Source organism: Neofelis nebulosa, chromosome 9 (genome assembly GCF_028018385.1).
Source record: "Neofelis nebulosa isolate mNeoNeb1 chromosome 9, mNeoNeb1.pri, whole genome shotgun sequence".
NCBI classification, from domain to species: domain Eukaryota; kingdom Metazoa; phylum Chordata; class Mammalia; order Carnivora; family Felidae; genus Neofelis; species Neofelis nebulosa.
In genome coordinates this window covers 71076789-71095799 of record NC_080790.1, presented here as the reverse complement: position 1 = coordinate 71095799, position 19011 = coordinate 71076789, and the positions used below count along the sequence as shown (strand labels likewise).

Below are 19011 nucleotides of genomic sequence, written 5' to 3'. Positions count from 1 at the left end.
TCTGTCTCTACCATTTTTACAAGTAACAATGTGGATCCCGCAAGACGTCAGACAGATCAACCCAAAAAGTGGGTATTTGGAAAAATCAGTCTTCTTTCACTGGTTGAGTGAGTTTGCCCAAAGGAAGAGTGTAAGCCAAAGCTTCCTTGACTTCCTAGGCAGTGATGGTATTGCGCCAAGAAAAATGACACAATATGGTCTGGAATCAGCTTCTGATAAACTATAAACACAGAATTATAAGTGGTACTGGCAAATCTAATCTGTTATGTTGGTAATATAGCATCTCTACCCTGTCTACTGGAGGGTTCATATCAAAAAGGGGCTTACCCTTGGCAATAGGTTTTTACCTCAGAGCTAATTCATCTGACAGTGAAATAGCTCACATCCTTGCATCACAGCTCAAATCAAGGTTTCAGCTCATCAAAGCCTGATGACCCGACTCTTCGGATGCAGACAGTGCCACAAGTGGCTACAGGTCGGAAAGGCATGGCACTAAGTAAGCACCTAACAAGTAAGCACCTAGGGATTTTCACAAGGGAGTGTGAGCCCTTGAAGAATAGTCACTGCCTACTAGTAAGTTATTAGTGACAACTAGTGGTCAAGTCAAACCCATCACATTCTGAGGCAGAACCATAGCAAGGACAATGCAAGCCATGCTAGAGGTCCCCTCCCATTCATACACTCAAAATATTGGCTGAGCACCTCCCAAGTGTTAAGCCCAGTCCTAGTCCTTGGGGATAATGGAGTGGCCAAAGCTGACAGGATTCCTATCTCTGAAAGTTTACAGTCCGGGTGTCTACATCCCTGGTCAGTTCACTATGGCAAGTAGCTTGATACTGGGAGTTAGCACAACTAAATATTTCTGATATACTGAAAGAGGGGGGGGAGTAGGTCAAAATATGAAATTAGATCCTGGCTTGGTTACTTGCTAAGGGCAGTTATGCATCTTTCCAAGTCTCAGATTCTGAAAATGGTCAGTTATGCCAGTCTTGCAGGATAAAATGAGATAATGCATGTATAGACATCTAGCAAAGTTGGTAGGCATGAGGAATGGCAGATGCCTTCCTTCTTGTCTGTCTAATGTAATAAATGTGATAAACAATCTAAAACAAATAGCACATGTCAACTTCATTGGGAAATCTAGAATATTATCTTTAAGGTCAGAATAAGGATGCCTACTATCAACATACTGTACTTGAAGTCCTAAATAATGTAGGGAGATAGGAAAAATATATAAGCATTATGAAGACTATAAGCGAAAAACTCATATTAGCAAATATTATTGTATGAATTGAAAGACCAAAATAATCTTCAGAGAAATTTTGGATTTAATAAGGTATTTCAGGGTTCTGTGTACTGGGACAGTAAGTCTTTTAAACATATAAAAACAGATCTATAGATTTGATGAAACTCCATTAAAAATATGAAATTTTTAAATGAATGTGAATAGATGATTCTACAAGTTCTATGGGAAAAACAAAGAGCCCAAAATAGCCAAGCTATGCCAGAGAAAGATGAAGGAACTTTCTTATGTAAAGGTGGACATTTATTACAAAATTATGGTAATAAAGATAGTACATTAGGATAAATAAAAAAGGAGGAATTAAGGGGCGCCTGGGTGGCTCAGTCAGTTGGGCGTCTGACTTTGGCTCAGGTCTCACAGTCCGTGAGTTCGGGCCCCGCGTCGGGCTCTGTGCTGACAGCTCAGAGCCTGGAACCTGCTTCTGATTGTGTGTCTCCCTCTCTCTCTGCTCCTCCCCTGCTTATGCTGTGTCTCTCTCTGTCTCAAAAATAAATAAAAACATTAAAATTTTTTTTTAAATAAAAAAAGGAGGAATAAAATACTGAAACTAAAAATAGTCTTAAGCGTATATGAAAATGGTCTATATCAAGTAAGGCATTGCCATTAAATAAGCAAAGTATAGATTAGTTAATAAATGGTGCTGGTTATCTATATGAATAAAGTGAAATTGGATCTCTACATCATTTACAAGAATCAATTCTCTATGCATTAAGGATATAAGTTACTGAGGCAAATCTGTAAAATTTTTGTAAAATAAGAAAGTAAGATATTCAATTATGGAATGACCTATTAAATAGGCACAAAAAGCACTAATAAAATATCAATACATTCAACCACATTAAAATTAGGAACACCTGTTCATCAATAATATCATAAAGACAGAAATAATATAAATAAAAATTGTGACAAAATATTTTCATGCCATATTATTTTAAAAAGGACTACAATCCAGGATATGCAAAGCACTCTGATAAATCAATAAGAAACAAGACAAACAATGGGAAAATGGGCAAAAGAAAAGCACAGTAATTTCACAGAATGAATGAAAAGATGCTCAATCCTGTAAGTCTTCTGGGAAAGGCAAATGCCAAATTATATTAAAATACCATGTCATAACTTTGAGATTGACAAAAAAATGAAAATAAAAGAGAAAAATTCCAGGTTTGGAAAAGCCATGGATATAACATAATTCTTACTGCTGCTGAGAAGGAAGATAAGATGAAAACTGACTGAATTCAGTAAGTACTACTTGGCATTACATAATCCCATGGGAATTTCTCACAGTGTAAAGGTCTCAGTCCTCAGAAAATGGTTACTGTACTCAACAGGAATAATATACCCCACTTGCTTTCAATTAATTTTTTCTGCTCATTGTTATGATAATTTTATAATAGTAGTCACATGAATTATGGTTCACATACATATACATACATTATATATAGTGAGATTAACTTATCTGAAGATGATATTTGCAGAATTTTCATCCCCCCTGAACACTCAGAATAAGTCTCTGAGCCACAGGGAGTTTTAAAGACCCTCCTCTGGCCCAACCTTTTGATGTACATTATTAAGAAAGTGAGCCAAGAAAAAGACTCTTAACTATAGAGAACAAACTGAGGGTTATTGGAAGGGAACTCGTGGGACATGGGCTAAATGGGTGATGGGCATTAAGAAGGGCATTTGTGATGAGCACTGGGTGTTATATGTAAGTGATGAATCACTAAATTGTATACCTGAATCTAATATTACACTGTATGTTAACTAGCTGGAATTTAAATAAAAACTCAGAGAAAAAAAAAGTGAGACCCATACAGTTTAAATGACTATCAAGTTCAGAAAATGTACCAGGAACAAAAGCAGGACTAGAACTCAGCCTCTGACTACCCTTAAATAACTAAATAACCAAATAACAAAATAACAAAGTTTCTGGGTGTAAGGAGTTTTGGTTTAGTTAAAAGACTAGCATTTTATCCAAGTGACCTAATGTCATTTCAAATTGGCATAATTCAAAATGCATCTTAACAAAGGATTCATTTGCCAGATAATGTGACAGACCCAAGGGGGGAAAGTAGTAAACAGAGTCTGCAATTCAGTAAATGGCAAGCTTTGAAGTTATATGAGTGTTGATGACATTTAACACCAGGATGTTTCTATTACCTAAAAATGAAAACATAATTTTTTGTATTGTTTAATTTCAAATTTAGATAATTCAAATTTGCATTAAAGGCAACCATATAAGTATTGGAAAAACTCACTGTAGAATGTATCATTACCTCAAAAAGCCATAAATGAGACTTGAATCTAAGCAGGAAAAATATTTTTGCTATGCTGTTTTTCATGAAAGAATATGTATATATTCTTTATAAATATAAAAACACATAAATCATTCTATTTTTCTACAACACAAGAGGAGTATTTCCTCCAACTCTGTCTGCTACTAGATAGTCTTTGTCATTAAGTTTTGTGCTGGCATAAGCAAATAAGAAGCAATATAGTAAATAATTATTTATATTTTCCTATTGAGCGTGCAAAGAATGGGTCTATTTCCATTTTAAAATACAAGTCCCAAATAACTTGCATTTCCAATATGTGCTAATGGGTAAATATAAAAAAGAAATCAAATACCAACAACATTTTTCACAGAACTAAAACAAGTAATATTAAAATTTATATGGACCCATAAAAGACCGCAAATAGTCAAAGCAACCTTGAGAAAGAAGAGCAAAGCTGGAGGAAACACAATCTCAGATTTCAAAGATATACTACTAAGCTGTAATAATCAAAACACTATGGCACTAGCACAAAAGTAGACATACAGATCATTAGAACAGGATAAAGAACCCGGAAATAAACCTATGCTTATATAGTCAATTAATCTATGACAAAGGAAACAAGAATATACAATGGGGAAAAAGTCTCTTCAACAAATGATGCTAGAAAAACTGGACAGCTTCTTGCAAAAGAATCAAACCAGACTACTTTCTTATACCATACACAAAGATAAACTCAAAATGGATTTAAAGACCTAAATGTAAGATCTGAGTCCATAAAACTCTTACAAGAAAACATAGGCAGTAATTTAAGGTAGATAGGTATACAAGGAGGTAGGTAGGTAGGAAGGAAGGAAGGAAGGAAGGAAGGAAGGAAGGAAGGAAGGAAGGAAGGAAGGAAGAAAGGGAGAGAGAGATTAGATTTACAGTAATACATATAGCAACAAATAATTATTTCCAGGAAACATATAAATCAATAAACAAATTGACAAACCAACAGAAAAAAATAGACAAAATATATGAACAGACACTCCATGATAATAGGATATTCATATGAAAAGATGTTCAACTTTGTCTTCAGAGGCATCGACTGAAAACCACAATAATGTATCAATATATTCCACTACAATGAATAAAATGAAAAAGATAAAATATACAGAGTGTTAGTGAGAACGTGGAGCGAACAGAACTCTTATATATTACTGGTGGGAACTACGTTTTAAAATTGTTTGGCAATGCCTTTTAAGTATGGATATCTGCCTACTCTGCCACCCAGTAATTCCACTTGTGAGTATATATCCAGCAAAAATTCACATCATCAGAATACCATACTGGTATGTTTGCCCCAGCACTCTGCATTATAACCTCAAACTGAACATTTACAAAATGTCAATCAATGGAATGGAAATTGAATTATAGTTACACAAAGGAACAGTAATGAAAATACATAATCTTCAATTACAAACAAAAATATGGCTAAATATTACAATAATAAGGTTAAGTAAAAAAAGAAAAATGCCAGACTTAAGAGAGTACTTACTTATGATTTCATTTATGTAAAAATTTTTAAAAACAAGCAAAACTAATCTCTACTGTTGTAAATCAAGATAATGGCTAGATGAAATGAGAACTACTGAGGACTATGGGGTTCTAGTAATGTTGTGTTCTTTTTTTTTTTTAATTCTAGTTAGTTAACATAGACTATTATATTGTTTCAGGTGTACAGTGTAACGATTCCACAGTCCCATACAACAATCTGTTCCCATCATAACAAGTGCACTCCTTAATCCCCATCACCTATTTAACCCCCACCCCCACCCCACAGCCTCCCCTCTTGTAACTATCAGATTGTTCTCTACGATTGTCTGTTTTTTGCTTTGTCTTTCTCTCTTATTTTTTCCCCTTTGCTTGTTAGTTTTGTTTCTTAGATTCCACATGTAAGTGAAATCATATGATATTTGTCTTCCTCTGACTAATTTCACTTAGCATTATACTCTCTAGCTCCATCCGTGTCTTTGACAAAGGCAAGATTTCATTCTTTTTATGGCTGAATATATATACATTTGTGTGTGTGTATTATATAATCACTTCCTTACCCATTCATCAATTGATGGAAATTTGGGCTACTTCCAAATCTTGACTACTGTAAATAATGCTGCTATAAACACAGGGGAGCATGTATCCCTTTGAATTAGAATTCTTCTTAATTCCTTGGGTAAATAACCAGTAGTGCAATTGCTGGATTGTAAGGTAGTTCTATTTTTAACTCTTTGAGGAAACTCCATACCAGAGTTGCTGCAACACTTTTCATTCCCACAGCAGTGAAAGAGTGTTCCTTTTTTTCCACATCGTCCCCCAAATCTGTTGTTTCTTGTGTTGTTGGTTTTAACCATTTTGACAGGTGTGAAGTGATATCCCATTGTAGTTTTGACTGGCATTTCCTTGATGATGAGTGATAGTGAGCGTCTTTTCATGTGTCTGTTGGCCACATGGATGCCTTTGGAGAAATGTCTGTTCATGTCTTCTGCCCATTTTTTTAATTGGATTATTTAGTTTTTGAGTGCTGAGTTTTATAAGTTCTTTATATGTTTTAGATACTAGTCCTTTATAAGAAATGTCATTTGCAAATATCCTCTCCCATTACATAGGTTGCCTTTTAGTTTTGTTGATTGTTTCTTTCAATGGGTAGAAGCTTTTTACTTTGATGTAGACCCAGTAATTTCTTTTCACTTTTGTTTCCCTTGCCTTAGGAGACATACCTAGAAAAATGTTGCTATGGCCAATGTCAAAGAAGTTACTGCATGTGTTTTCTTCTAGGATTTTTATGGTTTCAGGTCTTACATTTTGGTCTTTAATCCATTTTGAATTTATTTTTGGGTATGGTGTATGAAAGTGGTCCCATTTTTTTATATATATAGCTGTCCAGTTAGCTGTGGGATTTTCATAGAAGGCTTTTATTATATTAAGATATGTTCCCTCTAACCCTATTTTGTTGAGAATTTTTGTCACAAATGGATGTTGAACTTCGTCAAGTGTTTTTTCTGCACCTACTCATCATATGGTTCTTATCCTTCCTCTTATTGATATGATGTATCATGTTGATTGATTTGCAAATATTGAGCCACTCTTACAACCCTGGAATATATCCCACTTGATCATGGTAAATGATTTTTTTAAATGTATTGTTGAATTAGGTTTGCTAGTATCTTATTGAGAATTTTTCTATCTATGTTCACCAGGGATATGGGTCTGTAGTTCTCCTTATTTAGTGGTGTTTTTAATCTGGTTTTGGTATCAGGGTAATGCTGTCCAACTGGGAAGTTTTCCTCCCTTTTAAAATTTTTTTCAATAGTTTGAGAAGAATAGGTATTAACACTTTTTTAAATGTTTGGTAAAGCTCACCTGTGAAGCCATCTGGTCCTAGACTTTTGTATATTGGGAGTTTTTGATTACTGATTTAATTTCTTTGCTGGCTATTGGTTTATTCATATTATCCATGTCTTCCTTTTTCAGTTTCAGTAGTTTGTATGTTTCTAGGAATTTATCCATTTCTTCTAGGTTTTCTAACTTGTTGTCATGTAAGTTTATAATATTCTCTTTCAATCCTTTGTTTTCCTGTAGTGTTGGTTGTTATGTCTTCTCTCTCACTTATGATTTTATTTTTTGAGTTCTTTCTCATTTTTTCTTGATAAGTCTTTCTGGAGGTTTATCAATTTTATTAATTTATTTTTCAAAGAACCAACTCCAGGCTTCATCAATCTGTTCTATCATTTTTGTTGGTTTTGTTTTGTTTTGTTTTTTTAATTTCTATAACATTCACTTCTGCCCTGAACTTTATTATTAACTTCCTTCTACTGGTTTTAGGTTTGTTTGTCTTTTTCTAGTTCCTTTAGGTGTGAGATTAGGTTGCTGATATGAGATTTATTTTACTTCTTGAGGTAGGCCTGCATTGCTATAAATTGTCCTCTTAGAACTGCTTTTGTGGTTCTCATAGTTTTTGAACCATGTGTTTTCATTTTCATTTATTTTCATGTACTTTCTACTTCTTCTTTGATTTCATGGTTGACCCATTCATTGTTTAGAGCATATTAATTAACTTCCATGTATTTGTGGTCTTTCCAGATATTTTCTTTGTGGTTGACTTTGAGTTTTATAGTGGCATGGTCAGGAAAGATGCATAGCATGATGCTGATCTTCTTGAATTTGTTGAGCCTTGTTTTGTGGGCTACTATGTAATTTATTCTGAAAAATGTCCTGTGCACTTGAAAAGAATGTGTATGCTGGTGTTTTAAGATGGAATGTTCTAAATATATCTGTTAAATCCATCTGTTCCAGTGTTCCATTCAGAACCACTGTTTCCTTATTCATATTCTGTTTATATGATCTGTCCATTGATGTAAGTGGGGTGTTAAAGTCCCCTACCATTATTGTATTATTGTTGACTAGTTCCTTTGTGCTTGTTATTAACTGTTTTATGTACTTGGGTGATCCTATGTTGGGTGAGTATATATTTAAAATTGTTACATCCACTTGTTGGATTGTCTCTTTTATGACTGTATAGTATCCATCTTTGTCTTTCACAGTCTTTGTTTTAAAGACTATTTTGTCTGATATAAGTATTCCTACTCTGGCTTTCTTCCTACACCATTTGCATGATAGAGGATTCATCCTCTCACTTTTAATCTGCAGGTGTCTTTAGGTCTAAAATGGGTCTCTTGTGGGAGCATATAAAATGGGTGTTGTTTTTATACACTTTGTCAGCCTATGTCTTTTGATCGGAGCATTTAGTCCACTTAGTAATGTTATGTTCTTGATCTGGATTCTTGTTATGGATGTGCTCAGATTGCAGAAATCATTTAGCTGTACCCTTATGATATGTGCAGTTCCCCGGATTCATGCTATATTTCAATAAAATAATTAAATAATCCAATTTAAATAATCTGAATAATTGAGAAAAAATCCATCTAATATAGTATTATTTGTTCTGATTAACAGTGTGATACAAGCAAGACAGTATTCCTATTAATGCTACTTTTATTAGTGAAAACTAAAATAATAGCAATAGTAGTAAAATCAATTATGTAGTATTTAAAATCTTCTCAACGCATAGTAATATCCCTTAATACCATTTGCTCTTCAGAGCAACCTCACAACATTTAGAAATAATATATAGGTGGCATGGATATAATCATAATTGTTTAAAGGACCATACTCTAAAGATGCTGATTGGGATACATGTTAAGGTGAAAGAAGTTTCTTTCATAATCACAGAGATGCTATGAGAATAGAGAGACAACTGAAAAAGTAAAGTTAAAGTTAAATAATTGGAGCATTTACTAAAATTATATATTAATTTGTTTTATGTTGCTATATAATCGTAAGAAGAGATCACATAGGATACCTTTGGATTTTAGTGCTATTCAGTTTCATCCCTCCAATAAATTAGGTAAAAATACAGTTTTTTTCTCAATCAATTTTCTAAGGGAAAATTCAATGGAAAATTTGGAATTCTATAAATTCTTATCATGCTGACTAGATGATCTGACTCTGACAAAGCTAAATTTTATGGAAATAAACCTGAGTTTCTGGTCCAAAATCACCAACTGAACAACAGGTTAAAACAACTAAAGCCAAATCTTTGGAGGACTTAGAGCATGAATCAACAGTGTGATGGAGACACTCAAAGAAATTCATATAAGCATGGATTATATTCATGCTGGTGCTTAGAAGAGCGATGAGATGGTCTTGTACTTCAGTGCTGGTCCAACCACATGTATGATACTCCTATTTAGTCAAACTAGAATGTGTTTCAATATATGCTGAAATGATAAAAGGCTTCCAGATTGTATAAGGAAATAGCTTTTTAAAAATGTTTATTTAATTTTGAGAGACAGAGCGTGTGTGCAAGCAGGTAAGGGGCAGAGAGGGAGGGGGAGAGAGACAGAATCCCAAGCAGGCTCCACACTCAGCACAGAGCCTCACATGGGGCTCTAACTCACCAACTGTGAGGTCATGACCTGAGCTAAAACCAAGGATCAGATGCTTAACAAACTGAACCACCCAGGAGCCCCTACATAGGGAAATAGTGAAAGTTCTTTAAAGAAAAAAAAAGGGGGATATATGACAGCATCTTCAAATATCAGAAAGGGTTTCCCTCAGATGAAGGTAAAACATTTCATTTGATAGTAAACAAATTTCTCATCACAGAAAGGACCTAAACATAACGGAACCACTTAACTGGATAGGATAAGGTTTTAATCTTTGGAGGGTAGACTGAACAAATGGAATGTTTTCAACACCAAGAATTTCTACTTTATAGAGAGCAATGTTAGACATAGAGAGGTGAGATGACTTCCAAGTTAACAGAAAAATTGATTCTCAGGATAAAGCCCATTCATACAGCCTATGCATGGGGGAAAAATGTCATGAATTTGGCCCTGTGTTTCCACATAGTTCAAGTTCAATGAGCTTCTTTATTAAGTGAAGGACCTGCAAGGGAATGACCTTACCTCCTGAGTACAAGGATGCCAATGGGCAGAGAGGAGTCACACTGCCCCCACTTACATTAGGAATATCAGGCGTTTTACCTATGCCAAGAACATGGCCTACATTATTGTTCTTGAATTTTGCTCTTCATATGCACAGTCCCAAATTACACAGGTTTTTTTAAGGTTGTACTGTATTCACATGATTCTGAGACTGTGTTCAACACAAAACTAGAAACTAAAGTCAACATGTGAAAAAAACAAATGAACAAAAACAGGCATTTGAATGAGAGACTTGCTTCATTTGTTTTACTACTCTACAAGTCAAACACACAAGAATGTCCCGCCAAAAACATCCTTGACTTAACAAAGGTACACACTAGAAGTTTACATATCAAATTAAGTAAGCCTGGCTGTCTGACTGTAAAGATAAAGCAAGTAGAAAAAGGGCAGTCTGACTATTGAAAATCACATGAGGTTAAGTCCTGTCCCTAAGAAGTGTAACAAAAAACAGCATCATTTTATTTGCAACAATCCTAGGTAATTTAAAAATTAAAACAATCAGTTGATCACCATAGGGAAAAATAGTATCACTTTAAATGGAGAGTAGTTCACTCTTTCCTTAGATTGCCTGTCTGATTCAATATTGTAAATCATTCCAAAATTCTCAAATATGATTCAATCTATGTAAATTCTGAGGCTAACTTCCACTATTTGCAGCAAGAAATCAAGGATTATAAAATATTCATCACTCAAGATTTTATTTCACTTTAGGTATACCTCAAAGCAACCAATCTGGAAATAGGTTGCCAAACACCTATCAGTTAACTCCCCCAAAAGAGGCACAGTCTTAATAATGATATTGAGGTCATTAAATATGAAAGCTAAAGAAGACTTAGATATTATTGAGCACAAGGCCTTTCTTTATTAGATGAAGAGAGTAAGGACCCAACAGATAAAATTATGATCACATAACTAATTGATGTAGGATCAGAATATAACCCTTGACTTCTTGAGTCCAATCTCAGACTCTTCCTTATTTCCCAGATATTTCCATGAAATAAGTCTCTAATTCATGATCAAAAATCAAATACAGCTTAAACTTGAACATACTGTTCCAAAAGAAAATAGGACACAGTCCAAAACTCTAGTACAACAATTTTCCAATCCTATTGTGCAACTGATTTGCATTTGCTTAAATAACTGCAGGTGCTGGGAACCAAAAGCCACTCTATGCCTGTCTGGGCAGATGACCAGTCACTTCTGCATGGATCATATGATACACAGGGTCAGTAATATACAAATACTCTCTCATTCACCAGGTGGGCAATATTGCAATTTCTGGGCCTGTCCTCAGGCTCAACTCACAACAACTGAATCTATGAAAACTAGACTCTAGCATATTTTAACCTGGACGAACTCAGTAACATAACCAAAATAAAAACATACTGTGGCGATTATAGACTTTACAAAGAATCTCTACATGAACTTATGATTTCTTTAGGTTCCAATGAACAATTACCTAATATAGAAGTAAATTATATAATATATAATATTATAGGAATACAATTATATGCATAGCAGATATACCAACATTCTACATTTATAGAAAATCCTCATTTATAAAATGGACATGAAGTAAATAATTTCAAATATGAAATCACTTTATTACCAACTTGGGTAACATATAGGGAACAACTTGTCTATATAACCAACCTCAAAATAATGGCCAATTTATAACATGCAGCTTTCTCTCTAGAATCAGAGCGGGGCTGCCTCTAATTCTAAAAATATGTCTTTTGAGATAGCCACATATTTTGGTCATGTGACAAACTGTTCCACGTCATAAAATATGATTTTTTTTATTGGCACAAATTATGGCATCTTGGAAGGCAAGACAGAGTGGAGGAGAACTTCATAGAGAAGAGCAAAGTGTTGGTTAAAGAGAAAATGTTTAAATAATATGATCTCAACACCTGCTATCCAAAGTGTGATGTAACAAACAGCATCATCACTTGGAGCTTGTAAGAGGTATTAATCTCAGGACCTCTCTGCAGTCTACTGACGCAAAATCTGTATTTTACTTAGATGCCCTAGGTGATCCAGTGAACATTAAAGTCTAAGAGTCTTACTGTTTGAACAGATTCTAGATTAATGTGATTTAGAATATCTTCTAAGAATTGTAAGAGGTTTTTGTGTGTATGTCTGTCATGACTGAGTTAAGTATTAAAGACAAAATATTTTGATATCATGGCACTTCTCTTTAAAGAATGAACATCCAGAATAGCTACTTTGCATCTTTTCATTGGAAGGGAAAAAAAATCAGAGAGATCTGATCAGTGTGTGTGTCAAATATCTATTTAATATGCATCTCAGCAGAGTCTAGCCATTAAATCATTGGAGGTAATCTCTGAATTCTTACTGTCAACATGTGTCACCGTTAGGCAACATTACAATAGGATTCTCTGTAGGTTTGGTAACTTAGAGCTACTCTTCTGAGTAAATCTAAGGGCTGTATATCTTCTGGAACAGTCTAACAAGTCATCTTTGTTAGTGAACGTATTTCACGAGGTTCATGCAACTGCAGTTATGTCTCTCTAGAAATAACTTGGTTTATCCACTGCTGAAACTGAAAATAAACTATCATTAATTCTGTGATTTTTAAATGTTTGTTTATTTTTGAGAGAGAGAGAGAGAGAGAGAGAGAGACAGAGACACAGAGGGTGAGTGGGGGAGGGGCACAGAGAGAGGGAGACACAGAATATGAAGCGGGTTCCAGGTTCTGAGTTGCCAGCACAGAGCCTAACGCGGGGCTCAAACTTGCTGACTGTGAGACCATGATCTGAGCCGAAGTTGGACATTCAACCGACTGAGCCACCCAGGCATGCCAAACTATCATTCATTCTAGATGTGACCTGGCTCAATGAAAATGAACAGGCCCAGGCTGTCACACTTCTACTTATAGTTGAGTGAACTTAGAACTTGTTAAAGTAAAAAATATCTACCAATGGAAGAAATTAATACTACTAAATATGGCCAACTGTATTTAAAACAAGAATGATAATTCCTTAAAAGAAAGAACTAACTTTGTCTTAGGTTGGCATCCCCAGTATTTTCAGTAGAGATGGGAGTAAATGAGCATGTGACAAGTGTAATGAGGAATTGGGCTGTGATGAGAAGGGATGTACTTATGTTACTCTGCTTCTTAGGAGGGTTGGCTAAGGTTTTTCATTTGTTTTATTTTAGTGTGTGTGTGTGTGTGTGTGTGTGTGTGTATGTGTGTGTGTGTATATGTGTGTATTTTATGATACACTGCTAACTTGCTATGAAATCAATCCATAGTTGGGAAGCATACTAAGTCTGTACTAAGATCAGTACAAACTAGGACCATTCAGATTGCAGGGTAGCATCTTTCTAGTAGGGGAAGAGAAGGGATGAAGGTATCCCATAGCATGTCTTTGATCTTACGACCATAACAGTGAATCAAAAGTCAACATGTAAAGTGTCTGGAACTGAAAATGGAGTCAAGAGGGAGAATACTATTTATTATATCATTCATTTTATAATTACATGTACCATGCCCACAATTTGGAGGCACTACTCTAGGTATTAGAAATATAGCAGTTAACAAGGCCCTCAGCATCTCCACTCTCATCCAACTAGTGAGGGAGAGATAACCCTAAATAAGTAAATAGTCTCTTGTGACACTGAACACACAAAAGAGCCCAGAGAGAGAGCAGGAATGACCAGGGCAGGGTGACTGATGTCGGTGGCCAGGGGGCTCTCTCAGCTGATGACGCTGAAATGGAAGACTTCAATGCTGAGGAGCCACTCAGGAACATCTTGGCAAAGAGTATCCTAAGCACAAAGAACTCAAAAGTGCAACTTATTGAAGTGGCAAAAACAAAACAAAACAAAAACCAACCAAACAAGAACAAAGAAAAAAAAAACTTGGTTTATTTCAGGAATGGAGAAAAATTCCATGAGCATTGAGCATGGTGAAACAGGGCAATGTGGATTGAGACGAGATCTGCAGCTAGGTCATATAAGGCCTTCTTGATCTTGGCCAAACTTTCAGATTTTATTCTGTGTACAATGCAAAGCCACTGGAGTATCATAGGCTGGGGAGTGATAGGATTTGAATTATATTCTAAAAAGATACCTCTGGCTTCTGTATGGAGATTGGTATATATGGCAGCAATGAGAAGTTTTGGACCACAAGGACACAGGCTATGGAATCATACTCACCTGGGCTTGAATTCCACTCTCACATTGTGAGTAGGAGTTGGACAAATAACTGATCACCTTAAAATCTGTTTTCTCATCAGTAAATGGAAGTAATAAATGTTACTTCCAATGTTAAATAATATATGTGTAATGCATTTATTAAAAAGTTAAAATCCATGGCATATATCCATGATATATAAAAATGAAAGTATTTATTCATGTTTTTATGCAAAAAAATCACTTTTTTTCACCACCTCTTGTTATCTTAGGCAGAATCACTGAACTTCTGGTCACTTTTGCTTATCAAAAACTCAGGCTAATTTATAAGTTTAACCTAAGACTTGATGTGAATTTCATTTCTCACCTCAATCTTGAGTTGAGGGGGAGGGTGGAGGGATGCGGTATGCTGCTAGGCATCTTCTTACCATCTGCTTTAAGATCTGGCCTTTCTTGGATTTTCTAGATATTAAGAGAGACAGAGACAGAGACAGAGAGAAGAGGGAGGGGATGGGGGGTTGAGAGAGAGAGAGCAAGAGAGTGCTAGTGAGAGATCATGAACAAGAGCGGGGAGAGGGAGGTAGGAAAGGATAAAAAGACAGGGGGGGGGTGGGATTCATCTGGCCCAATTGGCTTCATTCTCCTGCTCCAGTTTTCACACGATACCCCATAGCATCTGGCTACTATAATCATCTGGCCTTCCTGTGAGTAATACTGGCCAGATGACTCAAGCCCCAGCGTAAGTGGAGTGTCTGTTTGACCCATAGATTCTTAGGCATCCTGGCTGCACCAAATGTTGAGAGTGTAAGCTATATTCATTTTGTTGACTCTTTCTACCTTGCCAGTTTCCTTCTCCCCTCTTCAGAAAGGCACAGGGCAGGTCAGCAAATTTGATACATATGCTGCCAAGCATCAGGAATGTATAATACCAATCTTCCTTTTTTTTTTTTTTTTTTTTTTTGCATAATCCAGTTCTATACATGATTCCATAGTACTCTCTTTTATCAGGTAGCTTGGGCAAAGGAAGCACACTACTCCTGGAACAGTACATTTTCAGAGTACCTCTGACCTAGTGATTCTTTTTTCCCCTCATCTGCCCCATCCGTTAATGCTTACGTGGACAGGGAAGGTTGTTGTCTTGTGGTAGGTGCTGGGGTAGACAACTGGGCAGTTTTTAGAGGTTCACTTTATACTGGAGGTATTTTGTCTCAGGGTGCTTTAGTCAACAATTCTATGAGGAAGATTTCTCTTGAACTTTCCACTGTGTAAACAGTCGTTCCTGGCTTGTGGTGGGCAATCAATTGCTAGCTATTATTAACACTATTATTAAAGTAACTACTACATTTTAACGTAGTTTTAAAAATACAGCTTTTTAAAAAATTTTTTTATTTTTTATTTATTTATTTATTTATTTTTTCCAATATATGAAATTTATTGTCAAATTGGTTTCCATACAACACCCAGTGCTCATCCCAAAAGGTGCCCTCCTCAATACCCATCCCCCACCCTCCCCTCCCTCCCACCCCCATCAACCCTCAGTTTGTTCTCAGTTTTTAACAGTCTCTTATAAAAATACAGCTTTTTTTTAATCAATTCTTTTATGAGCCAGAATATCATTATGCCCCAAATCCTAATGGCACGAAAATTTTGGTTAGTTAAGGTTCATGGAATAAGAAAGAGATGCAAAAATTACAAATAGCATAAAAGAAGAAAAATAGGTCTCTATTGATGGTTTGTCCTGATCGCATGTGATGTTTGTGCTTTTTTGTCTTTTTTGGTTTTCATTTTCTCAGGGAAACACACTAGGCTAAGGATCAGGAGACCTGTACACTGGCTTCTACTTGGCCACTTTGCAGCCGCCTGCCCCTGGCCTCTTCCCTTAGCCTCCATGCACCTCTTTTTCCTTCCTGAAAAATTCACAGAGCTGGACTAAGTGCTCTCCAGTGTTTCTTTCAATTCTAAAATCCTGTGGTTCTGTAACATTCTTGATTTATTGAGTCATTGTTTCATTGATTCATTCAATAAACATTTACTGAGGCCCAACTCTGTGCCAAACTCTATTGCTTTCCTGCTGTCAAAACCAGGCAACATGCTAGACTTAAAATGTCTTTAAAATTTCCTGAGGTTTGCTGCTTTTAAAAGGAACTTTCTGTAGCAACCTCTGTCTCTTTGGGTTTCTAGAGCTGGTTGTCTTCTTATTCTGTAAGGACTGAAAATTTTAGAAAAACAAAGGGGCATGGGAAGGTGTTTTGTTCACACCAACAGAAATAAACTTTCTATTCTGATCACCTTTCTTCCCTAGCCCCAAAAAGAACACCTTCAACAGAGTTTCCAGTACTATGGATGCTGGGGTGTTAAAAGAACATGTTTGATAATTTCCCCCAAGTTTTGTTTTTGTTTTTCTTTTTTTACATTTATTTATTATTTTTGAGAGACAGAGAGAGACAGAGCACTAGTCGGGGAGGGATAGAAAGAGAGGGAGACACAGAATCAAAGCAGTCTCCAGGCTCTGAGCCATCAGCACAGAGCCTGACGCGGGGCTCGCGCTCACGAACCATGAGATCATGAGCTGAGCCGAAGTCAGAGGCTTAACTGACTGAGCCACCCAGGCGCCCCTCCCCCAAGTTTAAGTTACTTTTCTATATAAATCCAATTTCTGGAATAATAAAATATTTTAAAAGAATGTTTATAGTACTTACTTTAAGTTTATATGTATTAATTCAGGAGTATGCATATTTCTTGAATAAAAGTATAGAAGAATCAATCAACAATGTGTAGTGTCAGTATTTTTGCATTTGTTAGTATTATGGATAGAGCCCTTAATTTGGAATTAGGAGCCCTGGGTTCAGTTCCCTACTTTGTGGAAATGCATTTCCTTCAGTAAATGACTCTAGTAATGCTATCACACCACGCTTTTGGATTTCTTAAAAAATGAGGATCTGTAATATAATGATTATGGGATTATTATTATTATTATTAACTATAAACTGATTCTTCTCTAACTTCCCGTCATCCTATCTATACCTGTGTTGAAAGCATGGTATATCAACATTGTCTAGCTCAGCACTTTCCATCCCAGGTTCCTTATCTGAATTGAATACTATTTTCTCAATTCTCCCAACAATGGTACAAAACTACCACCTGTCTAGATACATAGGAGAGAAGTTAGCTCAATAAGTGTAATGAATTCTTTAGGGCTTTATTCTCTTCCCAACACCAACAGAGCTCTAGCCTAAGTGCAAACACACAGAATTTAGCAGAAAGATATTGGAAGTAGCTCACAAAATAAAGGAATCATTGAAACACAAATCTTGGAAAGGAAGGAGCATAGGGAAGATATGAGCTCCTCAGGGCAGAGTTCATGGGGTTTTATCACTCATATAACTCAATAACAATGGACCTCAAACTCAATAGTAACCCCTTTCCAGTTGTGAACTCCCCAAACGGGATTAAATGTGATTACTTTGGCTTGTGTTAGTCAGAAGTGTTTGCTCCAGATCAGACTTGTATAATCAGAGTAGGGAAAATGGCTAGGTTATAAAAACATGGACATTGTAAGAGGACTCATCTATTAACATCTGACATTATCAACAAGTTGGCATTGTGACCTAATATTAAAAGAGCACCCCTCTTGAGTGGGTGACACAGGCTTCCAGTTATGGAACAAATAAATCACAGATAGGGAGGGTGTAGCATAGGGAATGCAGTCAAGAGTTTAGTAATAGTGTTATATGGTGACAGAGGGTAGCTACACCTGTGGTGAGCACAGCATAAATTGTAGACTTGTGGACTCACTCTGTTGTATACCTGAAACTAAGGTAACATTTTGTGTCAACTATATACATGTACTTCAATTGAAAAAAAAAAGAACACCCTTTTTAGGAGGTGAATAATTATTAGAATTTCCTTTTTAGTTATACCTATGATGTAAACTTAGGTCTTAAAGTCCAGTGTAAAAAAAAAAAAAAAAAAGCAAAAATTGGCTGATTTGTGATTAAATTTATTTGAACTCTAAAACTTTATCCAAAATATCAGTGAATCACAGAATTGTTAACTTAGAGTTGAAAGTAGGAGATCCATAAAGGTTATGAGATTTTTCTCTAGTGCATATAGCTAGGAATAGGCCAAGTCGGGATGAGAGCCTGGGTTTCTACATGAGTTGATTCCAAACAGGGCTGGTCATCAAAATCACCTTGGAAAACCTTTTAAAAAGCATATTTCTTGCACCCATTCCCAGAAGTCCTACTTTGATAAGACTTGGTTGGTGTTCCTTAATATTTAATTATTATATTTACTTTCTAGTTACTTCCAGTAAACAGTGTAACTGGAAACTCTTTTTTTTTTTTTTTTTTTTTTTGTAGAGCACTGGGCCGTCCCTCGCCTCTCATTTCCCAACAAACGGAACACAAAATGTGAGACAAAATACAATCAAAGCAACCAAAAAGCAAAGCACATTCTCACTTTTTAATATGGAAGTAATCTGATTGGTAAGAGAACATTCTGACCAGACTGAATAATACCACCTCTTGAAACCGTAGTTGTAATTCACAATGCATCCATTCACTTCTCACAGCAACCATTCTCTGGTCTCAAGGATGGGACACATTTCCACATTCACAGGCTGTAAATGCCTCCCTTCCTTTCTACTTGTTGTGACTGAACCAAATACCCAGTTAAAACAAGTCTTTTCTTTCTTTCTTTATAAATCTTTATTTATTTATTTTGAGAG

The 19011-nt window shown here is 35.7% G+C and overlaps 1 protein-coding gene across 20 annotated transcripts in view; it reads right to left on the bottom strand.

Annotated features, from left to right (window-relative positions):
• Positions 1–19011, bottom strand: part of NRXN1 (neurexin 1) — a 1145650-nt gene that overhangs the window by 713169 nt on the left and 413470 nt on the right. The gene's annotated exons all lie outside the window — the stretch shown is intronic.